Here is a 26,858-nt window from a genome sequence, read left to right on the forward strand (position 1 = left end):
CTTTCGTAATACAGCCCCACTACTCACTGTACATTTAAAATGTACTTCTTTTGGGGAAGGATCATCAGTTCTTATATAGACTAAGAAAACACAAAGATGTTCTTTTTTAATCTAATGCCAAACAGAATTACAATGGATTTTGAACTTTGGGCCTGTGTTATTCAGAACTCTTTTAATATTTGACTTTATCCATTGATTTTTCACTTCCACTGCTACAATATCAGACCTGTACATTGCAGAAAAATAAGATAAAGAAACTATTATAACAATTTAATGGTAGAACTTTTTAAATATTTAAGAGGAAGTTGAATAGACATTATTCATATTAATAGTATAATTCATGATTGCTCACCAGGAATGGAAATTTTCTCATGACAAATGCTTCTATTAGAATTCAGTAATGAATGATTTTTTAATAAGGCAATGATCTTGTTAGCTTTAAAGGTGATTTGCCTTTCTTTATAGCATTTAAAAATTGTGTAAACTTCATAAGGTAATTAACCAGCACTAGTTGTTTGCTATTTATATCCACTCGGAAGGTTGGATCTGCAGCTATTTCCTTATCACTTGGAATCTGATAAATGTTTAATGTTGCAGACTACAGAAGGTATTGTTAACATTTTGCAACATTATAAAGATACCAATTAGTGGACGACAAATAAGGTATCTATGTTTATCAACCATGTACAATGTAGCAATTTAATTCTAATCTCTAAGAAACATAACTTTAAAGTGATGATTCTCATTTACTGATTTTTGACTAGAGGCTACATTGGGTAACTATGGAAAAAGAATACAAAGTATAGATCCTCAGTTATGCTTGCCAACTTTGATTGGACCTATTCCTGGAGGTTTCATCACGTGACATAATTTTAAATTAAAGATTAAACTTTAATTCCTGGGGATTCCAGGACAATCCTGGAGGGTTGGCAACCCACATCTCAACAGGTATAAATCGGTTTGAAGTCATTGAAGTCAATAGAACTATATTGATTTCCACCTGCTGAGAATCTGGCACAAGTTGATATAGTATGTCCAAAAGATTGCCTACCTTCCTCCCCCTACCCCCCGACCAGCAACTTCCAAATTGTCAATGTTTTTCTTTGTTCGGTTTGAAATACTGGAGATCTTCTAAATTTGTTTTGAGAAAGCCCCAAATGATTAAACTAATAGAAACAAGACCCAGCACATATTCTGAAATTATAAGACTCATTTATTGATTCTCCAAATTATGTTTATTGTATATGTAAATCAATAATAACAATATTTTTTTAAAAGCAAAGGATGTCCATATGGGGAGATTTGTGATTCTTTTTCCTGGCAAAGAAGAAAAATAGCACTATTATGGCAACCTTGGCTTGAACTGGATGAAAGTATTCAGATGGGAAAAGTAATCTAGATGATACTGGGACAGTGGAGTGATTTGAGTACCACATGATCTGCTTGCATCAAATACCTGAAAAAGAGTAGTGGAAAAACATGACTGCCGATTTGTTAAATATCGCAGCAAGGCTAACTTTTGTTATAAATATAGGTAAATTCTTACTTTGACTGTTCTAACAACAAAGATCAAACTAACAACTTAGAACCTCTATATTTGTATTATTTCTATAGATTATTAGATATTCTTTTATTAATTAGAAATAAATTGAGAAGGTAAAAAGTAAAACAACTTTGAAGAACAAAGTGAGATTTTTCAGGGAGCATGTAAAAGTTTGCATTTATTATATTTAGGGGGAGATGGATAAAACATGAAAATACTGACTACTTGGAGGCTTTCAATCAGGATCCACATTCAGGGTTTCAGAATATTATTTATTATGAATGATATTTTCAGAAGTGTACATGCATTTGTCCCTCTAATTTGCTTGAAAATAGGACTTAGGCTCTCAAGTTGCTTAGTTCTAGGGCAACGTTTTCAAAAGTGGCCATTAAATGTCCTTGAAAAGCATTAGAAACACTCCACATAGAAAATCAGTTGCAAAATTGTAACTTTTTGACCTTTACTCCATTATTTTGTGTAAAATGTATATTGTTTACCTAACTCTCATAAGAGTAAATAAAACAAGATGAATCAACATTTGCTGAATTATGCAATTCTGCCATTTCTAACCTCTTCTCTTTTCAAAATTACTTATAGTTAACATTTAGTATCTAGATCCTATAGTGCTATATTACAGCAAGCATGTCCAATTCCCAGTATCGATAACTTAAAATTGAAATGGGAATAGGACTTACACATGACCTTTTTAGAAAAGCAGTGAAGGTGTACACTAAAGTCTCTTCATGAATTTGCTAGAGAAGCTAAATAAAAACTCATATCATACAAGGTTCTACAAGGTATACATTGGTCACCAGCTAGAATCGAAAATGATCACAGCTGCCCGAGGGATCACATTTAATTTTTTTATAATGAGCATATAGCTTGGTCTTGTCCAACTGAACAACATCAAAGTACTAGAAAATGCAGCAGGTAATGATCTACCAGAGATCTTCAAAAACCTTCTAAATTATTTGCTGCATGATTTTAGTAGTCAACATTTATCAAGCAACACAAAAGAGAGAGCAATATCAGTATTGTAAGAAAAGTGCATTTTGCTTTGTAGGTGGATATATTCATTGCCTGCCACACTAAAAGAACAAATTTTGTATATAAGAGATACTGCCTATTTTGAAGAACTGATACTGGTGCACAGAAAGAATGACATTTTGTAAATAGAGATGTTTGGAGCAAATTATTTCAATTATGTATTTGAATGTATTGTGTGGATGATAAATAATTATTTGTCTGTAGCCTCTTCTCACATACCATGCTTATTTTTCATGATATTAGATCAAATTACTGACTTAGGACTTGCCCAGTGGAGTGGAAGGATGCTTTACAGTCACTTTACCTATTTATTGTCTGTTCATTTTTATTTTTTAACTTCCTTCTATTATGTACATTTATTTGTTGTGTATTCTGATTTTGTTCTCTTTATTATTCTTTTACTCTGTGTTCTGTGGCACTAACTATCAATTCAGTTAAGACAGCTAAACCTAATTGTGCTACTCAGCACATCAGACCAATGGTCCATCTAGCCCAATATCTTGTCTTCCGACAGTGGCCTGTGCTACATGCTTCAGAGGGAATGAACTGAACAGGGCAGTTATTGAGTGTTCCATCCCCTTTTACCCAATCCCCGCCTCTGGTAGTCAGAGGTTTAAGACATGCAGAGCACGGGGTTGCGTCTTTGACAATCTTGGCTAACAGCCATTGATTGGCCTATCCTCCATGAACTTCTTATTCTTTTTTGATCCCTTATATTTTTGTCCTTCGCAATATACCCTAGCAACAAGTTCCACAGATCGATGTGTGTTGTGTGAAGTAGTGCGTCCTTTTGTTTATTTTAAACCTGCTGCCTATTAATTTCATTCAGTGACCTCTGGTTCTTGTGTTATATGAAGAGATAAATAACACTTCCCTATTCACGTTCTCCACACCATTCATGATTTTATAAACCTCTATCATACTCCCACTTAGCCATCTCTATTCTAAACTGAGCAGTCCCAGTCTTTTTCCATTCTCTCCTCATATGGAAGCTGCTCCATATCCCTACTCGTTTTTGTAGACCTTCTCTGTACTTTTTCGAATTCTAATACATCTTTGTGGACATGGGGCAACCCGAACTGCAGGCAGTATTCCAGGTGTGAGCATACCATGGACTTATATAGTGGCATTATGACATTTTCTGCCTTACTATCCATCCCTTTCCTAACATTCTGTTAGCTTGTTTGACTGCCACTGCACACTGAGAAGATCTTTACAGAAAACAATCCACAATGACTCCAAGAGCTCTTTCTTGAATGGCAACTGCTAATTTAGAGCCTCATTTTGTATGTATAATTGGGATTATTTTTCCCCAACGTGCATTACTTTGTACTTATCAAAACTGAATTTCATCTGCCATTTTGTCATCCAGTTTTGTGCGATTCCTTTGTAACTCTTCTCAGTGAGCTTTGGAGTTGACTATCTTGAATAATTTTGTGTTATCTGGAAACTTTGCCATGTCACTATTTACCCCCTTTTCCAGATCACTTATAAATATGTTGAACAGCACTGATCCCAGTACAGAGTCTTGGGGGAGCCTGCTATTTACCTCTCTCCACTGTGAAAACTAACCATTTATTCCTATCTTTTAACCAGTTATTGATCCATGAAAGGACTTTCCTCTTGTCCCATTTCTGCTTGCTTTGCTTAAGAGCCCTTTATGAGGGACCTTGTCAAAGGCTTTCTGAAAATTCAAGTACATTATAAATGAGATTTATATTTCATATAGTTGGATTTTTATACTACAAGTTATATGAATGCCATCATAGAATTATGGAATTATTTAGTGATCTCAGTTATTGGGTGTTTGTGGTTATTCTGGATGCATATCTGTGTTAATTTATGTTATTGATTCATAAATTATTAAATAAAAAGAGGAAGGCCTTGAATAAAGGAAGGAAAATTGTAAAACATTTTAAAAAGCACATCATACATTTAGTCATGTGGTTATTTTTATCACCATCCTCTCAAACTGTAATGTAAGTGTAAAAATTACCTTTAGCAGTTATTTCATATGCATATTGTTATTTAATGTGGGCATTAAAATACTCTACATTTATTCATGATGCACTGGGAACTAACACTGCTGAGATTTTTCACACATAAGACTTCCCCTTTATGTATGCTCATACAAAAAAATATTTATTTACTGACCCACTTTGCATTTGACAGAAAATAGTAGAGAGAGGAAATGCAAAATTAAGGCACAAACACACAGTGAGCCAGATACTCAACTTGTATAAATTGTCAAAGCTCATTTGAAGTCAATAGAGCTATGACAATGTACACCATCTGAGGATCTCTCCCAATATGTCTACAAAAGCCCAGGCTCAACAGGTAGCATTAAGAAAATATTTAAATGTCCTGTTCCATTGGTCCTGGATACCAGAGGACATATGGTATATTTCAGCCTGAGCTGTCAAACTGTTCCTTGCTTTTTGTTTTCTATCCACACAGAAAAGTATCATTTATCCTTATCCTCTTTCTTTCTCAGAACAATACAGAAGAACTTGTTTGTTGCTGAACTATCTAGTATCTTATTAAATGCCACTCTTCCAGCATTTCACACTGGTGTCTCAAACCAGCAAAAATTAGAAGCCATGATGAAAAATCACAAGGCAAGAATGAGATGTTGGCTCAAAAGATAAATGCTTGAGAAATAAAAACACAGGGCAGACAGCTATAAGTTTAGGTGTGTCAAGCTTCCCATCTCAGCAATATAGAAATAATAAAGCGTAAGTAACTGGTGATACTCTTGGAAAGACATATTCCAGAAAATCGTGAAGTTTTTAAGAAACTGTTGGGTAAAGGCTAAAAATACAAAGAAAATAGATGAGCTGTATGGAAGAAACATATGTCATGTCTGAATGGAATGTGTGAAACAAACTGAGAAACATAAGAAAGAAATGATCTTGTGTCTGTCTTGTCTACATCTTTGTCAACAAGCAACAGAACAGAAATAAAATGAGCTAATTTAAGCAATTCCATTTTTATAAACAAAAACTTAGTATCTGCTTACCTACAATCTGAAGTGATAGCAAGTAGAAAGACAGATAATAGCTTCCCAGCCACAGAGAAGTCTCTGTGTACGCTAATTTCTTTAAAGGCTGATTCAAGCAGAAAATGAAAAGCAGAAAATCTATAAATAACAACTTTGTGAGGCTCAGGGGCAAAAAACCCCATTCCTAAGGCCATGCATTTTTTCCAAGCTGGTTTAGCCTGTCAATTTGGGGGAGAGGAGGAGGGTGAAACTTGATTTTCCTAAGTAGCACAGTAGCTACAAAGCCAAATTTTCAAATGTATGGATTAGCATGCTCACAGCTTGCATGCATAACTCCAAATGCTTATCTTTTTAATATTGGAGTAGTTCTTGGAGATATAATTTTTTTCAAAATTCTTAAATACCAATATAACCCTTTTTTGGCCAGAACCCATTCTCTTCCCCAGATCAATACTGTATATTTTAAAACTTGCACACATTGCTCCTTTTAAGTGAAATGCCAAATATTAATAGATGCTTACATTTAAACAGTGTAATTGATTTAGCTGGCTACAGCTAAAAATCAAGAAATGGAGTATGAGGGCTAATGTTACTGTACAGCACTTGTGCACAAATCATTCCAAAGACATTTCCTTAACAACGTGATTTATGACAGTGTGTTAGTCTTGCCTGTATTATTCTTGCATAGGTCAGGCTCCCTAAGATGTTTTTAAACATAGATGTTTAAAAAAACATTTTTAATGTTACCTCCCATAAGAGATTATTCTACTGAAGGAATGTTGGTTTGGCCTATCAGGAAATAAAGCCAGTGCCTCTGGCTTGCAGAAAAATGGTTATCCAAGCATAAAGAATCTGCAGAAAATATCCTGAGCTTTCCGCTACTGTGGAAACAGGAAAGATTTTTTTTTCCATAGAGACAGACTAGGGAAACCTGGACCTGGAAAAATGGCAACAAAGAAAATATACATTGGGTGAAATATGGCAAAATTGGCAAAATATGGCAAAATTCAATGGAGCTAGGATTCACCCATAGCTGGCTGGCTGGATTAACCTGTCAGGGTTTGGACTTCAGGAATTACCATTGGCAGGCAGGATAAATGGGTATTTTTTGTGGGGTTGAAAGCTTTATGTCTGTATGTTTACACTGCACACTGAGCCCAGGCTCTGATGCATGTTTAAACCCAAGCTCTGTTCCATCCATACACAAATCAATCTGGCTCAGGTTGCAAGCAGTAGGGACCTGGATCCTAGGATCCTGCTAGTGAGGTGGGTTGTAGCCTGAGTCCCTTAGGTCCAAGCCCTATCATTTTGCAGTGTGGATGCAGCTCAAGCCACAGATCCAAGTCAAAAGGTTGGAATAGGGCAATGTGGACACATTAGCATGGTTGCGAGACCCAGGTCCAGCAATTGTAAACCCAGATTAACAATGAGATGTGTGTAGGCTTGGAAACACCAGATCAGAACAGAAGTGAAATTTTAGTATGCAGAGTAAAAATACTCATCCCGTCTCCAAAAAGATATCTTCTGTTCCTGCTATTCTTAGACCACTGTAATCAACTTCAAGATCACTTTCCATATCTCTGATTCTAGATAAGATAGTCTTCTGTTCCTGGTTTCCCTCTCTTCCAGACTTCCTTTGCCCACCCAGCCTTGCCTGCATTGTGAATCAAGGACATTCTCTCACTTTCTACTCATCTCCTAGTTTTCCTGATTCTTTTCTGATCTTATTAGCCATTCATCTGTACTAACCTTCAACCTTGCCCTACTACTGCACTACTACTGTTTACCGTTTACTGTTTCCCTGCTGAATTAATTCTTGCCATCCTATCTCCAAGCCATTTGAATTTAATAATGTGAAATGTTTTCCAAGTCCTTTTTGTATTATCGTAAATGGTTTTAAATTGCCTACATCACAGCAGAAATTGGATAAATACAGCTTTTAATGGGGGAGAGGGAGAACTAAAGGGGGAAAAACATCTGAGATGAAAGAGGCTTATAATCATCGTTTCAAATTAAGCACACTGATCAGAAAATGGATATTGGAGTAAATGTGAAAATATTGAAACTATCAGCATAGTACAGAGCAGCAGTAAAAAAGGCAAATAGGGTACTAAATTGTATTGTCAGAATAATAAAATAGAAAATGAAATATAAAGTAATATACAAGTATGGTACAGGGCACTTGTTAGACCCCCATTCAGAATACTGACTGCAATACTGGACAACAGACCATAGGAAGATTTTACTGACTAAGGGAAGTACAAAGCTGGAATGCTACTAAAATATCTGATATTATGTCTACACTGCAATAAAAGACCCGGGGCACGGCTACAACTGGCCTGGGACAGCTGGGTCAGGCTGTGGGGTTAAAAATTACAGTGTAGACTTTCGGGCTTGGGCTGGAGCCTGAAATCCCATGAGGGGGAAGGGTCTCAGAGCTCACAGGTTCTAGCCTAGCCTGAATCTACCCTGTAATTTTTAGTGCCGCAGCTTAGCCCAGCAAGCTCGAATCAATTGACCGGGGCTCTAATACTCGGTGCTGTGGGTTCTTATTGTAGTGTAGACATACCCTAAGTTACTTTGTCAGGAAAAGAGTTAGATTTATTCTCACTGGAAGGAAAAAGTCAATTAGTTCATAGTTAACCTTGGGAAAATACTGCAAAATATATTTGGTTGGATTTTTAAATGAATTTGTCTTCTTTCTAACAAGTTTGATGCAATTATGAAATACTCAGAGAGAACAGATGATGAATTTAGGAAAACAAGGCCCCAATCCACCAGACACTTACACACATGCTTCACTTCATGCACAAGCAGTCCCAGTGAAGTCAATAGTCAATAAAATTATGCATGTGTGTGTGTATTTGCAGGATTGAGACCCAAATATTCACAAATGTAACCTTATTCCAAGAGTTATACCAGTCAAGTTAAGGAACAGAAACTACAATATGTGACTAAGGTATAAAACCAATGCTGCTTTTAATCTGTGATACCACTCAGAAAATACTGTGATTTTACAGACAAAATATTATTTACCAAAACTATTTTTTTAAAGTCACCGGGACTACTCGCATGCTTAAAGCTAATCATATATACAGGTGTTTGCAGGATCCGTGCCATTGTTAGCAAGGCTTCTGTTTCTAGACCTATGTGATTAAAAGGGTAGATTTTGGGTATATAACATGTTTTGCCAAAACTACTGCAATAACTAATCTGGTACTGCTATGTAAATATACCCAAAACTGTTGCACATGGTTGCATCCCCATTGCTAATATGTAAAATGAAATATTGTAAACAAAAAATGAAATATTTCTAAACGTTCATGAAAGGTGTTAGAAAATCCTTCTTTAAAAGAATGTTTTCAGTATGATAAAAGAACTTCTATCCAAAAAGCAGTGTCTCAGGGACAGAAAAACAATTCTAAAAATAATAGCTATATATTTTTTTCCAGAGCAATTTTGCTCCGTTGCCCTCCAAGTTCTCAGGCCAGCCCCATCACCATAGTAACGAAGCATCTCTGATTAAAATATTCCAGATGATTCTCTGTGAATATGTGGACGAGCAGAATACTCAGAATTTACATGGGATTGGGAATACAACTGAAGTTTAAAGAAGAAAAATTAACAGCCCTACAAAAAATATATATAATCTGCAGATGACTAAGCTATAAAGGGAGAAGTAAAATTTGGCATTTCTTTTTCAGCTTGGACATAAATTCTTCTAAATACTATAACAACAACACACAAAGTCTGACCCCACAAGGATACTGAAACATTTCAAAGCATAAACATGACAAGCAGTCTAATGACAAATGACCTTATTCTGTAAAGTAAAAGCTTCATATATCCCAGCCAGTTTACAGGCAGCTGGACACCTTTCTTCGTATCCAAACACAGCTAACTGCACTTGGAAGGTCTGGAGGCCCAAGTCACAGGCTAAAAGGTTTGAAAATATAACCTCTCCAGGAGAATTGACTGAACAAAGTGATACAAAGTCCAGCCCTGGAGGAGTGAGTAAGAACTTAAAACTAATCAGAAAGAATGTTGAACAAACAAAGAAGCAGACTAATACTATCAACGCTCTTTCATCTCTGATAACAGTGGAAGTATGATGGAACAGTATGTTAGGATCTCTTGGTGTCTGTTTTTAAGTCTCAAATCTCACTGATGCTCAGTGAAAGAAAACAGTTTGATGAAATTGTTGCAAAGCTCACCAGATTCAGAGCACAAGGAAAAGGGAATACAACCAAGTTATACAGCTGTTATATTCATTTGTAAACAGTCTCTATTATAGGGCAATAACATATCAGGCCAAACAGCTTTAGTCATTTTGAAAATGTTAGTCAGCTACAACTAACAAAACTAACGGGCAAAGCATTTTTTCTCAGATATCATGATAATTTTTTTTGGAAAATGAAAGTCACTCTGTCTCTCACAGTATAAACCAGACAGACATTCACTGTTACTTCTATTTGTGATCCAATATCTCTGAAACAGTTTTGCCCTTACTTCTAGAATCTTCTAGACATTCCTGTCAGATTCTCACTTAACTTTGAATGGGAAAGACTAATTTATAACCAGTGCTAAAGAGGAACAAATGCTTCATCTGGCAGGAGAGGAAAAAGCCTTACCTCAGTCTTCAGGGACAACTCACATGCATAAAGTTACCCATGCCTGTAAGTATCTACAACATTGCGGTGTGATTCCACATACTCTTCTGGGCAGGGACCATACCTGAGTGTTTTGTTTGTTTTGAAGTGCCGAGCACATTTCAGGGCACTCAAAAAAGTCATACTTTAAAAAAACTGATTAATTCCCAGGTAAAAATTCAAGTGACAACTAAGGTTATAAAGACATTTTTCCTTTGTTTCTTTAGCTACGTATTTTTTCTTTTCCATCTTTTTCTCGTTCTGTGTGTTTATGTCTATCCTTGAGAACAAAACCTGTTTCAATTGGTATGACTTTCTCTTTGTCCTGTACTGTTTTGAATCCACAATTTAATTTACACCTTTGCGTAAGTTTCTATTTAGATCAACTATTATGCTCAGAAATGCAACGGCATTCAAATAATCCTCTTACTTTGTTCATTTTTCTTTCGTACTTGCTTGATTTCAGGTACAAAGCAGAATGGAGTAAGGACAGCGGCAGAATGCAGGCTATTAAGATGCAGTAAAATTGGGGGTAAACAACCCCAGGAGCACTGAAATCTCTTTGTAATTCTTATTTTAGATTTTTTGATAGTGTTTCTGTCAGAGAGTGGGAAAGATAATGTTAAATGCTGCATTTTTCCCTCTTTAATTTCCATTTATACTTAATTATTTTCTGTTTCCTAAAGGCTGTTAAGGAGAGACTTTTATCAACTTCATTTAAAAATTTATATAGACCTTAGTGATAAACTAAGCTTTGGCTAAGGCCCTAAAAGATCTCACTGACAGTGAGATTTTTATTCTGATACTGATCAGAAATTTTCCTTTCTGGAGTTAATCCAAGATCACTGGATGAGGGAAACAGTAGAGCCACTTTGGCACCAATGAATTCAATGGGAGCGACTGGATGCTCAGCACTTTTTGAAAGAAAGTCAGATTAATTTATTTAGGAGTTTAATTTTGGCAACTATTTTTAAAAACTTTCACCTTGATGTTATAACTAAGATCTGTGCCCAAAATACTGAACATTACATAGCCTGAATGAATACTTGAAGTAAAATCATACACCATCAGTGGATATGTAAAATCCTTCAGTCAGACTATTTCTACCATAATGTATTTTTCCTTTGGGAAGCTGACACTTTTACTGGGTAGTTAAAGAACCAATGTTTGAACAGCTAACTCTGTTATCAAGTACATGGAACAGGCACTAGGACTGTTAGATGTTACCATTCTTAATGGAAGCTGTGAGTCATTGCTATGACTAACTGAAGCAGCTTTACATTTTGCTATTTGCTAAATTCTCAAATATGGCAAAATATTTACAAATGGAATGTACCTAGTAGCTTTCAGAGCCAGACTATGTTGGTCTTTATCCCAGGTTTCTAATGAAACAACTGAAATGTGTTTTCTTCTCACTTTCTGAAAATTTAAAGGATTATCCCTAAAAAAAAAAAACAAGGTGTCAATATCTTCAGAAAGTGCTTTGGTTACACTTATGCCTCTTAAAGAATGTGCTGAGCATATTTATGGCTCATTATCAGTCCTGTATTTTACAATGAACACACCTATCACTCTTGATCTGTTGACACACCAACAATTTGCAGAGTATATATATTACTGGGAATGAAGAAACTAGTTGAAGCAAAAAACAATATCAACAACAATTCTCCTTAAACCTATGAAATATTTTGGAGAGGAGCAGGGGCAGCTCTAGGCACCAGCAAAGCAAGCACGTGCTTGGGACAGCCCATTTGCAGGGGCGGCAGGGATCCAGCATGAGAGCTGAGAACCAACAGGGGGCCTTGGGAGTTGTAGTTCCTTGGTTAGCTCCCTGCCTATAGAGCCAACCCTGGAGCAGGGAAAGAACTACATTTCCCAGCATTCCCTTGGCCACTACCAACAGGAAAGAGGGGGAGGGAGTGAGGTAGCTGAGACCTCATGCTGCAGTGAATGGAGAGCTGCACTGTGAGTAGGGATTCCATATATTAACATTCAAAAAATAGGACACTCCATGGGGAGGGAGGGTAGCCCCACCCTGCCACCATCCACTCCCTCCGACTGCCCCCCCCACAGAAACCCCAACCTATCCAATCCTCCTGCTCCCTGTCCCCTGATCACCCCTCCGGGACCCCTGCCCCTAACTGCCCCCCAGGATCCAACCCCCTATCTAAGCCTCCCTTCTCCTTGTCCCCAACTGCCCCCTCCTGAGACCCCCCCCCTAACTTCCCCCCAGGACTCCACCCCCTACCTGTCCCCTGACAAACTCCCGGGACTCCCATGCCTATCCAACAGCTGCCTGTCCCCTGACTGCCCCCCCCAACCCCTGACCCATCTAACCCCCCCTTCTCCCTCCCCCTGACTGCCCCCCCTGAACCTCCGCCCCATCCAACCCTCCAGCCCCCTTACCGTGCCACTCAGACCAGCGTGTCTGGCTCCACTCAGCACCAGACACACTGCTGCATATATGCTGCCGTGCTCCCCCCGCGGAGCCACAGCCCCTTCCCCCCACCACCACCTGCCTTCCAGATTTGAACACCTCAAAATTCAGGCGTGCTCAAGCTCAGTTTGGGCAGCTGTTACTTCATTTTTCCCAAATCAAATATACTGATCCACTGTAACTTGCTGTAGAAAAAGTAGAATAAATTGAGCAAGAAATGCTTCCCAGTGTTTATTAGGACTGGAATTGGTATTTTCAACAGCCATTGCCTTTTTTTTTTTGTTTGCTTAAAAAGAAGACAGTGATATTGCATTGGCAAATTCCCCATAGAAAGAAAGAGAGGAACAAAAGAATAATAAAGGCACCTCAACTTTTCTTCATTTATGTTGGACAGTCTTATATGCATCCAGATATCCTCCAATCACACAAGCTGAAAATTGTTCCACTTTACTGCAGTTCTGTAACCATATGGGAACCAATCCTGTCTGTGTTCTGTGCACATCTAAAATTCCTGCTGAATGACCTGCCGTGGGAGTGAGTTACCAGTGACCCAGGGCTGCGGCAGAAGGAGGGTGCCGGGGGGGGGGGGGGGGAGAGCCCAGGGCTGGGGCGGCAGAAGGTGTGTGTGTGGGGCAATGGTGGGGTGGAATGAGGGAGCCCAGAGCTGGGGTGGCAGAGGGTGTGGGTGGAGGGGAAGAGCCCAGGGCTGGGGCAGCAGGGGGCTCCGGCAAGGAGCCCTGGGCTGGGACGGGGGGCAGCCAAAATTTTTTTTGCTTGGGGCGGCAAAAAACCTAGAGCCGGCCCTGGAGAGGAGGGAGAATTGGGGGAAGTATAGTTAAGTACTCCTCATTTCCCCTGATGGAAGAGGGAACCTACATTTTACCATATGCTTCTTACTAGACTCACTAGAGCTTGGGGGTCCAGGGGGGTCCCCTGCACTGCTTTATAACGTTTAAAAATAGCCCAGAGAAAGTAAAATTTGCTTTTATTTAAACCTGATTGTTAGAGGAGTCCCTGAAGAGATAAAGACACTTATACAAGTAAAAAGAAAATACTTTAATTAACAATCAGGATAGCAAATATCCATACTCATTTTTACTTCTAGATTCATACACAGTACCTAACTTGAACTCCATCAAACCAGATTGCTGTTAGGGACTAATGCATTGATTTGGAACATATAAGACTCCATTTGAAGCTAAAGGAGCTTTTGAGGTTCAAATAAGAATGGGATTTTTATAGATGGGTTGTTGTTTTTGGTTTTTTAAGTTATGCATTTCTTGGTTTCAGTGCTGAAATATAGCCAAGTGTTGATCTCCTGTCATTTCCAACCAGGAAGAACTGGAAATCATGTGAGAAAAACCTGATCTTGTAAAATTTCCAGCCTAGTTTACAGACCAAAAAAGATAAAATAAGCTTCAACAATAAATATCCAAAATCCAAAACTCTAAATGTTGTTTGCTATTTATCATCCAAGTGAGCAGCAGAAACAATAACTTGTGACTTATGTGACCAAACACCATGTACAGCTGAAGACACAATTCAAGACAATTTTATTTAGTGGGCATCCATAATCCACTAATGGGAATATACAGATCATAAAAGATAAAATTCATGAAAAACCCATTGACTGCAATTATTGTAATAAACTATTTGCCAGTTATTATAAACCACAAATACATTTGTATGAGTTGGCATCATCTTGTGAACAGACAAGGAGCTAAATTAATCAAATGTTTGAAACAAGTAATTTGACTCGCTCTAGTTATCACATTTAAATATCCACTGTTTTGCAGGCAAATATAACTATTTTCAAACTGTTGGAATGCCAGGTGGAATTTTATATAAAGCTATCTACTGTAGTGGTGAAAAGCATAGGAGAAGCCATGCTGTAGTATCAAACCTCACACGTTCAAACAGGTGCATCTATGTTGGACACGCACGATATCTGGATATTTGGGCCTACAGTAAGTGTGTTACCATAAACAGAAAATATTCAGGTATGTATTTTGAGACAACTCCCCAAACAAGCTAAATATCATACTTTTTTGAGGTTTGCAAAAAACTTCATGAATAATCAAGCAGCTGTCCAAATATCACAAAATAACCATTTCTTAAATAAAGAGAGAACATTTATCATGTCTACTCTTCATGCTATACTACATTTTCAGATAACAAAGTATTTGAGTAGCTTACATAAATACTCTGGTATTTCTTAAGTTTTATTTTTCTGACTTTTTTCTATATTATAGTGTTTCTGTCTAGTTTACCTTTTGCAGCCTTTGCTTGAATGCAGTGATTGTCAATGGCATTTTAATTTGCCATCAGTAAGCCTCAGGAGATCCTGTTGTGGTTCCACTCTCAGGCAGGGAATATGTGTAAAGATCAGAAGAGGAATATCACCAGAACAGGCAATTGCACAGCACTTTCTGTTCTTGCCTGGCTGGCTGAAGCCAGAAGATGCTAAGGCATGCAAATATAAAACAAAGGTTAACTACAACCACACGCCATCCACATTTTCAAAATATCAAAGAAAGTTTAGTTCAAATTTTAGTTGAAGGTTGAGGCAATTTTTAATTTTATTTGAAGTCATTAATCTCTTTAATTTCCTTCAGCAAATTGTCCACAAACATCTTAGTGTATTTCCAGAGAGTTTCCAGGTTAAAGTAATGTCATGTACTTGTGTGTTCAATGTTACAAGACACGGAGTTTTCTTAAAAAGAGATGACTATTCTAAGTATGACTTCTTAAAGTTTTTACAGCTTCTTTCCATTTTTATATAGTCCAACAGCAGCCAAAATCTCTATAATAGTGTTCAAGCACATGAAATTACTTCGGTCTCTGAGTGTTCCTACAGTGGAATATTCCATCATTTCTACAAATAACAGTAGTTAGCTATAAAAAAGACACATGTCGTGTATGGGTTTGTTAAGCTCTGCTTTAGCTCACCTGGTAAAGCTGCAGCTGTTAGGCACCTATGTCCTTGCTTTCAAGTCCTGGCTGCTCTGCCTCCTTACTCATTTCTGAATTCTGACTATTTAGAAGACATCAATTCCAGATCTTAGAAGCTATTTCTTACCTATCCAATAACATCAATCAGTCTGAATCTGATGGATCCGGAGGCAATTAAAACTTCTTGCCATGGTGTTTCCCTCAAGTCTACATTCTGCAATACAGCTTTGATCTCTTTGTTATTCAATCCACCAGACTAGAGTCTCTTTTTCTGTTTTTCACATAGTTGAGCAATATCTTCTTCAGTGTCCAGACATATATTGCCAATTGCTTAAATCCTAGATGTATTTCTGGGCATGTTGGATTTGCAAGTAGAAGTCTAACACACCTTGGTATAGTATTTTTATACAATACATTTTAGAGATATCAATGTCATGCTTTTAACAAGGTATAGTTTCTTTTCTTTTTTTTTTGAAATCCCTTTTAATGCTTTGAAGATAAGATAGACTAGCCCCTTTCCGCTTCTCAGGTCGCAGTCTTGGGTACTGTAATTTGGCCATATGTTCCCAGTAGAGAATTTCCCTGACATAATTGGGAGTAACCGTTCCACAGAATTCTGCATGATGTAATTCTGTTACCACTCAGTTTCCACACTGGTCTCCTCCCACCTCCCTCTTTCTCGCCCTAGAATAGGGGGCATGTCAGAACTCTGCTCTGCTATGACAATCCTCCATTGGCATAGGGTCCATTAAGGATCCTATATCAGCAGCACAACCTAGTATCTGCCCATCATCATCTGTAACTGGCATCTGAACTAGTAATGGCCCTCAGAATAAGGGAGATGGATTTGGCTCCTTGATGTTCTCCACTCTGTCCTGCGCCGAGCAGAGTTCTAGCACAGGAGAGAATCTGGCTCGATATATCATACATGAATAGAAATAGATATAGTTATTTAAATTTTATTTTACACACATGGAGGTGATAAGTTTCAGAGCTTTTTTATAAATATATTGTGCACCTCTAACTACCTCACCTCTTTCTGCATTCTTTTTCATCTCCCATGGGACTTAATCTACTATTACAGAGAGAGAGAGAGCGCCAGACACAAAATGTTTTTTCTGCTTTTCTTCTTCAAATGTGAACCGTCCTCCCCAGAAGTGGCCCCTGTCTCACATAGGAAACTTAAAATATAAAAATGCATAAGATCATAAAAATAGCATGAATTTTAAGTTTCATATTTTATAGCCCTGCAGGACTAGAAATAGGAGTATTATAGAGTTGGAAGCTGTGAAAACTTCAGAGATAATAGAATTTAAAGTTGTGATACTTTTATATCTAAAAAACCCTTGTTTAGGTCATTTTTAGAGGTTTACAGCTCCCTTTATGCCCTCTGTGTTTAGACTGATTGTTAGCAAGACACCTGGCTTTACAGACAAATGAATATGAAAAGCAGCATCAATGGATCTTGTAGAGATCTAAAACATTGTTTAAAATCATTTCTCTTAATGGTGATATATACAGAACACTTTTATTAGCGGTAAAGATATGGTGTTTATGTATAGCTGTATGAATGGAGCTCCAATTCAGTGGGCTTTGGATCCAGTTCTTAACCAACACCATGCTTTCATGGATTACACTCGAGCATTTGTGTATGCTTGCCACTTCTTCAGCATATACTTGCCTGGCAGTCTCAGAAGTGGACAGTATTCAGTGAAAATAGTCATCATCTGATCCAAAACCTAAATATAAAAAAGTGTTCTGCGGGGGTGCCCAGCCTAAATTTATCCAATCTACAGAGACCATTACTGTATTTGACAATTTATAGCAAATGTAAAGAGGACAAGATAAGATCATTATATGGACAAGATAAGATCATTATTATGATCTTATAAGTGGAAGCTGGTTTTAAAACCAGCTTCCACTTTTAAGATCATAATAATGGTCATACTTGGTCCTTCTAGCACACTATCCTGTCTTCTGACATTGACCAATGCCAGATGCTTCACAGGGAATGAACAGAACAGGGCAATTATTGAGTGATGCATCCCCTGTCATCCAGTCCCAGCTTCTGGCAATCAGAGGTTATGGGGCACCCAGAGCATGGGGTTGCATCCCTGACCATCTTGGCTAATAGCCATTGATGGACCTATTCTCCATGAACTCATCTAATTCTTTTTTGAACAGTTATACTTTTGGCCTTCACCACATCCCTGGCAATGAGTTCCGCAGGTTGACTATGTATTGGGTGAAGAAGTACTTTCTTTTGTTTTAAATCTGTTGCCTATTAATTTCATTGGGTGACCTCCTAGCTCTTGTTTTTATGCTAAGGAGTAAATAACACTTCCCTTTTCACTTTCTCCTCACCATTTATGATTGTATAGACCTCTTTAATAACCCTTAGTCATCTCTCCGCTACACTGAACAATACCAATTTTATAATCTCTCTTCATATGGAAGCTGTTCCATACACCTAATCATTTTCATTGCCTTTCTGTGTGCTTTTTCCAATTCTAATATAGCTTTTCTGAAAGGGGAAGACCAGAACTGCATGCAGTATTAAAGGTGTGAGCATACCATGGATTTATAGGCATTATGATATTATCTGTTTTAGAATCATAGAATATTAGGGCTTGAAGAGACCTCAGGAGGTCATCTAGTCCAATCCCCTGCTCAAAGCAAGACCAACACCAACTAAATCATCCCAGCCAGGGTTTGGTCAAGCTGGGCCTTAAAAACCTCTAAGGATGGAGATTCCACCATCTCCCTAGGTAACCTATTCCAGTGCTTCACCACCCTCCCAGAGAAATAGTGTTTCCTGATATCCAACCTAGACCTCCCACACTGCAACTTGAGACCATGGCTTCTTGTTCTGTCATCTGCCACCACTGAGAACAGCCGAGCTCCATCCTCTTTGGAACCCCCACTATCAAATCCCCCCCACTCTTCTCTTCTGAAGACTAAATAACCCCAGTTCCCTCAGCCTCTCCTTGTAAGTTATGTGCCTCAGCCCCCTAATCATTTCCGTTGCCCTCTGCTGGACTCACTCCAATTTGTCCACATCCCTTCTGTATGTGGGGGGACCAAAACTAGAAACAATATTCCTGGTGTGGCCTCACCAGTGCCAAATAGAGGCGAATAATCTCTTCTCTCAATCTGCTGGCAATGCTCCTACTAATACAGCCCAATATGCCGTTGGCCTTCTTGGCAACAAGGGCACACTGCTGACTCATTATTAGTCTTATTATCTATTCCTTTCTTAATGGTTCCTAATATTCTCAGTTTGATTTTTTTTTACTGCTGCTGCACGTTGAACAGATGTTGTCAAAGAACTATCCATGACAACTCCAAGATCTTTTTTTGAGTAGTAACCGCTAATTTAGACCCCATCATTGTATATAGAGTTGGGATTATGTTTTCCAATGTTCATTACTTTGCATTTATCAACACTGAATTTCATCTTCCATTTTATTGCACAGTCACCCAGTTTTGTGAGATCCCTTTGTAACTCTTCTCAGTAAGCTTTGGAGTTTATTATCTTGAGTAATTTTGTATTGTCTGTAAACTTTCCTCCTTACTGTTTATCTCTTTTTGAAGATCATTTATGAATATGTTGAACATCAGAGATTCCAGTAGAGATCCTTGGGAGACCCTGCTACTTAACCTCTCTCCACGATGAAAACTTACCATTTATTCCTAGCCTTTGTTTCCTATATTTTAACTAGTTACTGATCCATGAGAGGACCTTCCCTCTTAGCTTATGACTGCTTACTTTGCTTAAGAGCCTTTGGTGAGGGACCTTGTCAAAAGCTTCCTGAAAGTCCAAATATCCCAGTATATCCACTGGATCACCCTTGTCCACATGTTGTTGACCCTTCAACAAATTCTAATAGATTAGTGAGGCATGATTTCCCTTTACAAAAGGCATGTTGACTCTTCCTCAACATACTGTGTTCATTTATGTGTCTGATAATTTTGTTTTTTCCCCTATAGTTTCAATCAATTTGCCTGGTACTGAAGTTAAGCTTACAAGCATGTAACTGGCAGGATTGCAGCAAAAGCCATTTTTTAAAAAATTGGCATTGCACTATCTATCCTCCAGTTACCTGGTACAGAAGCTGATTTAAGTGATAGTTTACATACCACAGTTAGTTATTCTGCAATTTCATATTTGAGTTCCTTCAGAACTGTTGGGTGAATACCATCTGGTCCTAGTGACTTATTACTATTTAATTTATCAATTTGTTCCAAAACCAGCTCTACTAACACCTTAATCCAGGACACTTTCTCAGATTTGTCAACTAAAAAGAATGATTCAGGTTTGGGAATCTCCCTCATATTGTCTGTAGTGAAGACCGATGCAAAGAATTAATTCAGTTTCTCTACATGGCCGTGTCATCCTCCAGTGCTCCTTTAGTGCCTCGATCATCCAATGGCTCCACTGATTGTTTGGCAGGCTTCCTGCTTCTGATATACTTTAAAAAATGCTGTTTATTTTTGTGTCTTTTGCTAGTTAGTCTCAAATTCTTTTCTTATAAACAACTTGAATTGCCATCATATTGTTAGATGCAGTAAAATATGCAGTAAAAATGTTAACTTCAAAGTTGTCTTAAGGCAGGTAACCTAAGATGTATTTGCATAAGCTAAATATTTTCCTTTCCATGGTATATGGAATCACTCCCTTTGCTTCCAACACCTGTTTGTGCTCCAACTTCCTGGTGGTAAAAAAAAAAAATAAAAAAATAAACCACACATGCCAAGCCCCAGTTCTAATCACCCATCACACACCACCAGATGGTCATCTGCAGCAAACTAAAGAAAACCATCTTCTGAGAAGGCCCTCATTTACTGCTTTTAAATATCACAAAACAAAGTAGGTCAAAGTCAAATGCACTGCCCTGTGACCCTTGGATGACTACTCAAATGAAAGCAGGGTACACACTGTGAAAAGCTTAATTCCTAAGTCTACCCTATCAGAATCCCTACACTACCTGGGCAAATAGAGAGAAAGGCACTCCCTCCCCCCGCCCCCTTAGCAAATACCCTCTCCTAGTTAGGAAGGCAACACAGCTGAACTGAGTGAATCAAAGAGTTGAAGCATCCTTTCTCTACCACTCAGGGTCGGCTCCAGGCACCAGCTTAACAAGCAGGTGCTTGGGGCGCCCAAGGGAGAGGGGCGGCACTTGCGGCAATTCGGGGGTGGCAGGTCCCTCACTCCCTCTAGGAGCGAAGGACCTGCTGCTGAACTGCCGCTGCCGATCGTGGCTTCTTTTTTTTCCCCCAATTGCCACCGCTGATCATGATTGCGGCTTTTTTTTTTTTGGTTTTTTTTTGCTTGGGGCGGCAGAAATGCTGGAGCCAGCCCTGGTACCACTTGAGCTAAAGGAGACTGCACCAAGTGTTTTCTTCTGCATGTTACAAGAGAGAGCAAAGGAATTCTAAACAGGGTGGAAAAGCCATGCAAACAGATATCTCTATTGCATTCTCCTATCCCTCTGGGAGCAGATCTCATGTAAAGTGATTCTCAATGGTTTTACACAGCTCTCCATCATCTGAAAGCTAAAATCATTTTCTTTATGTTCTTTGCAAACAAAGCTAAATATTCTGTTTGCCTGAAAGCTAATGTGTATTTTCATGTCTTTTTATACCCAGTAATTTTATTAAGGGGATTTTATTTTAGAAGCAGATTGAGCAAAGCAATTTAAGTGCACTCAGAGGAGTAATAAGCAATAGTGATTTTTGGTGGATGAACGAGTTATTTCCTCTTTATTTCTCTATTACAAGTTCAAATCAGGAACATGCCTGTTGACAGAAATATATATAAATGCAGATTTCCTGCATCCTCTGTAGTTCAACAACAATGGTGATTACGTTGGGTAGCTGCAGGGCAAAGGCGTTATTTTCCAGTCACTTCCACTTTATAAAAAAGTTGTTTTCAAGTCCATGTGTTTCAAAGCTTATAAATCATGAAAGAAATCCACTGTGTCAGTGTTTGTGATTTTAGGGAACCATCAGGCACATAAACCTTTATTTTAATTTTTCTACCGTTTTATCATTCATAAAGGTGCCCTACATTCATTCTAATGGAATTCAAAGTTGTATTTGGAAGAGATTTTAGAACTTATGCCTATGATATTTCCTATAAACAGCCTACTTTCCACTGAGTTATTTAAAGGCCTTTCTGAAAGAAGTAATATAGACTTGGAGCATGGGGCTAAGTGATTTTCTTTTTAAAACAGGGGAGACCAGAGCTTGCGTGAATAACAAAGGGAAAAGACCAGAGCAAACCGAGGCAAGACAGAGGAAAGGTTTGTGATTATATAAGCTATTGGTGTTAATGAAGGTGGTATATTAGACCAGCTTATAAGAAATAAGAAGTGAAACATGACAAGAGGAATTTGAAGTGTAAGATTTAGAAGGAAGCCTCAACTACTTTTTCTTACCAAAGGTAAAAAAGCAAGCACCAAAGGTCAGCAGTGAGCCAGGATTCAGAAGTATCAGGTAGGAAATGTGAAATAAGAAGAGCAGCTAGTCTGAGAGGGTTTGAAAGGGAGAGTGCACATGGAGTTCAGGGAAACAGGGCAGTAGAGGCAAAAGTCTCAGGAAGAACACAAGTGAAGAATTCTCAGACAAGTAGCAAGGGAACATGAGAGACGACGGAACTTTGATGAAATGGGGGAGATGAAGTATAAACAGAGGCAGAATAGTCATAAGAGAAAACGAGGACTAAACGGTGACCAACAGAATGAGCTGCCTGAGAATGATTAAAAAAAAGAAAGAAAGAAAAAAAGGAGAGACCAAATAGCAAACAAAGGAGAATGCAAAAATCAGAGAGGATACTTAATCACACTTGAAATGTTTTCCTGTAGTTAAGGAGATTTTCTGTCTTGGTGGGGAATTCCACTGGCTGAATAATATTGAATTCCTGTCAAATGTGGGGAAAAAAAAACATTAAGTAAAAACCTAGCTCCACTGACTAGTACTACCAAAAAAAAGGAAGGAAGGAAGGAAGCCCAATGGATAGGTGAATAAAGTACTGTAACACAGATTCATAGACAGGGAAATGGAGACAACACAATATGCAAAGACCTAACAAGAAAAGTCAAATGTGTAGTACAGAAATTTGCCCAGAAGAAGAAAAAGTCATAGGATCCATCCACCAGTACACAAATGGCCTAGGGTGTTGGAGAAAGTCAGAGTACAAGAGCTCAGAGCTGCTGGAGAAGCAAGATCGCCTGTGGGTATCTAGGTTTCAGGTGAACGCAAAGAAATCAAAACAATTAGAGGTAACATCCATGATGAAAGAAGATTTACAGAAAACACACAAAGGCAATAAGTCCCTCTGGTTTGATATGGCCTTCCATGTAGTCAGACAGAAAATATCCACATCCTGCCCTATAAATACTATACCTCAACTTTGTTTTGGTGCCTGAGTGCAGAACAAATTATCTCAAAGAAGCCTTCCACAATCTTGTGTCAAACAGGCTTAGAGGAATATAGACTAGATTTCTAAGACTCCAATTTAGGAAAGAAGGGGGACTTTGATAAATATGTCTGGTTCAGGCCAATCTCTAGTAAAAACAGAAATTGAGTTACTCAGTAGGAAGTCAGCAGTGGTAGACCATTCAGTAGTGACTTGTTACAAGATTAATATCCCTTGAGACACAGGATCAGTTGAGAGAGACAGAAAATGGAGAGCAAAAAACCAAATTAAGAGAACAAAGTACTAATCTGGCAATTTAATAAAACAGAATCTACTAAATCAAAGGAAAATTATGAAAACCATGAAAAGCATCAGAAGGAAACGTAAGTCAGCTTTCCATTAGAACACAAGGAAAAAACTCAGACAATGAGGTTTCACAAGGGATTGCTCAATGACTTAAGGTTAAAAGAAAACCTGCACTAGGTTCAAAAAAGAATATATAGAAACACTTAAAACTTGCCAGGAAAATGTAAGGGTAGTGGAAAAGAGAAGTGAGTCAATGAGAGGTAAAGAAGTTTAAGAAAATAAGAAGGGCTTTTATAACTATCAGAAGGAAAGCAGAACTAGAGAGCTAGCAGTTCGACTTCTCATAACCAGATGCAGCCATACTTATTTTCCTTCAGCTGTACCTTACTCCATAGATACTCCTACTGACTTCAGTGGGACTACATGTAAAATAGTTGTAAGTAAGGCGAGCAAAATAATGAAGAAGGTGAAACTGAGGACTCAGAAGTAGCTGTTGCTGATCTCTGTTTTAAAATCGGTCTTCAACAGAAAGAACACAGAAAAGATGTTTAACCAGTTAGAAAGTGGAAAAGATCTTATACAAACAGCTTTAGACAGCTGTAATTTATAGTAGTTTATAGGTAAGGGAACACTTGGAAATTATTAGCATATAGAGGTTAGATGATCTGAGTGATAAGCAACTTTTATCAAGAGAATTAGTAAACAGGATGTCACTGGCTATTTTTAAAAACTCAATAAAAACTGGAGAGTATGAACATGGAAGAAAAGCAAATGTACTATTATCTTTCTTTTTCTGAAGAGTAATCCTAGCAGTTATTACTCTATGAGTTTAACTCTATTTCTAGGAAATAATGGAATAAGTATTAATAGCAATCATTAAACATCTACAGAATAATGAAACCAGAAGAAATATGAAGCTTGTTTTTATAGAACATATCTTTTATAGAGCAGTATTTTTTTTCTTTTTTGATAGAATTGCAAAATTTGTGAATCATGAAAATGTACTAGATATACTACATCCGGGTTTTATTAAAGCATCTGATACTGTGTCTCAGAAATATCTTATTCTAAAAAATAATTCAAATTCCCTTAAACATGAATGCTGTCACACAGACTGAAAACTGGATTTGGGACAAGTGGCAAAGTACTTAGTTATATGGAGGATCTAGAAAAAGGAATGAACAAGTAAATGAAATGTATAGATGATACTAAGGGCTTGCCCGCAAGTGACATTACTGTGGGGCAAGCCAGGGTGTGAGTCTACAGATTCACTACATAGACATCTCACGTGGACATTACTAGAGCACATTAAAAATTCTGTGGTGTGCTTTGTCAACATTTAAAGGGGATTTAAGTGGAGTAAAGGCCACATAGTGGCACTTTGCAGAGTGGTGAATTTTGGAGATATTGATGTCAGGCTTTTTAAAGGAAAAAAACAAGATACCTGAAATCATTTTTCAATTTTTCATTGCTACTTTGCATTTTTTGCTTAGCAGCACATTTTTATTTTCTTTGAATATCCAATTAGAAGTCCATCCGAGTGTTTAAAAGAAATTTGTGACTCAGCTAGTTATTGAGATTAGTGGAAGCTGTTCTACACTGCAAATTAGCAGAAGAAGAAATGCATAATGCTTGGATCCCTCTAGAATATGAGAGAAAACAAGGTACTGAAGGGACACACTGATAACAGGTACACATTACAATGCTGCACTGCATTCTACAACAGTTATCTTGTAAAGAAAGGGGGAAAAACAACACACACACTCCTGCTTAGCAGTATGTAAATTAAAATTGCTTAGGTGCAGTCACTCATTATTGTTGACTATTTATAGTTTGAGCCTCTTTAGGACAAAAACGCAGTTTCAGAGGAGGCATATATTTATTCATAGTAAGTTAAAACGGTTATAGATCCATAAACAAGATGTCTCTTTTTGTATTATTCCTCAAGAAAGAATAAAAATCAGGTGGAAAAAAGAGATCTAGAAAGACAAAAATAAATAAATAATAGAGATTCCTTTCTTTTGGGATTTATATTTTCTTTACTGGAGTTTTGTATGGTAACAACAACTTGCAACCAATCATAGCAAAAAACTGAGTGCTGGAGCTCCTAAATTCTAATTTTCTCTGTAAGAAGTATACATTCCATGCACATAACTATGATTACTGCATTGTTGCATTTGAGAAACCAAGTTCTCATAATCAGGAAATTCTAGGAGTTAGTCTCCTTGTGCACAGGTCTTGCTATATGGGGACTGATCCTCCATTCCATTACTCTGGAGGCACAAAATTAAGAATTTATTTAAAATGTTGCCCTATATCTTTTGCAACCCTGAACTCAAAGAAATCAATAGGAATAGATAACCTCATCACTACACGTATAGTTCAGTTGTTGGTAATGCCAATAAGGTAAACATAACCATCACCAATTCATACCAAGGCTCCAATTAGGATGTCTGCATCCTTCTAGTGAGTCTTTTAAGTCAGTCAGACATAGGACAAATACTGTGTTTTTGCCAAGAAAATCAGCACCTTTCACCAATTCCTTATCTTCTCATCTTTCTGTTGACAAATATAACACTTGGGAAGAGGAGATCAAATCAAGACTTACCAAGGGCATCCCCTTAAACCATGACTGATGACTTCACTTGTTTTTCCCCTCTCCAATAAAGATATAATGCAGCATGACACCCCCCCAGCGCAGTTACAGAAAACACAACGGAAATTATTTGACAGTGAATTATCTAAGGGTACATCTACACTACAGGGGGGAGTCGATTTAAGATACGCAAATTCAGCTACGTGAATAGCGTAGCTGAATTCGACGTATCGCAGCCGACTTACCCCGCTGTGAGGACGGCGGCAAAATCGACTTCTGCGGCTTTCTGTCGGCGGCGCTTACTCCCACCTCCACTGGTGGAGTAAGAGCGCCGATTCGGGGATCGATTGTCGCGTCCCAACGGGACGCGATAAATCGATCCCCAAGAGGTCGATTTCTACCCGCCGATTCAGGCGGGTAGTGTAGACCTAGCCTAAACTACAAAACCTGCAAGGTCCTACTAAGCACACTGCACTGTTGTTACACAATTTTGCTTGGTGACACAACTGGTTCCAGAAAACTTTTGAGCAAGCTATTTATGATGAGTTATACATTTAATTAGTTGCCTTTTAAGAGAAGAATGCTAACGTGATGACACTAAGGAGGGAGGAACAAAAGAGAAGACTATATTAGAAGACCCAAAATATTGCAACAATTGAGAATCCTTGTTGCCTCTCCAGGATTGTCCTGGAGTCTCCAGGAATTAAAGATTAATCTTTAATTAAATCTTGTGTCACGTGATGAAACCTCTCGGAATATATCCAGCCAAAATTGGCCACCCTAAGCCCCAGTGCTGGATCCATTTTTTATAGTGGGGGTGCTGAGAGCCATTGAACCAAACTGTAAAGACTGTATATAATGGAAACCACTTCAAGCCAGGGGATGCAGAAGCACCCCCCGCACCTCT

General features: G+C 38.1%; 1 long non-coding RNA gene across 2 annotated transcripts in view; it reads right to left on the minus strand.

The window, feature by feature from the left end:
• Positions 1–1,228: 1,228 nt before the first annotated feature.
• LOC135974267 (uncharacterized) overlaps positions 1,229–26,858 on the minus strand; it is a 105,935-nt gene continuing 80,305 nt past the window's right edge. Inside the window, exons 2-4 of one of the 2 annotated variants that reach the window (XR_010591485.1) lie at positions 14,948–15,140; positions 11,577–11,681; positions 1,229–1,456 (exon numbers count right to left, since the gene is read on the minus strand). This is a non-coding gene — a long non-coding RNA (uncharacterized LOC135974267). The remainder of the gene's footprint in view (positions 1,457–11,576; positions 11,682–14,947; positions 15,141–26,858) is intronic. The other variant, XR_010591486.1, reaches the window with a different exon arrangement.

This window comes from Chrysemys picta, chromosome 11 (assembly GCF_011386835.1).
Source record: "Chrysemys picta bellii isolate R12L10 chromosome 11, ASM1138683v2, whole genome shotgun sequence".
Taxonomy (NCBI): domain Eukaryota; kingdom Metazoa; phylum Chordata; order Testudines; family Emydidae; genus Chrysemys; species Chrysemys picta.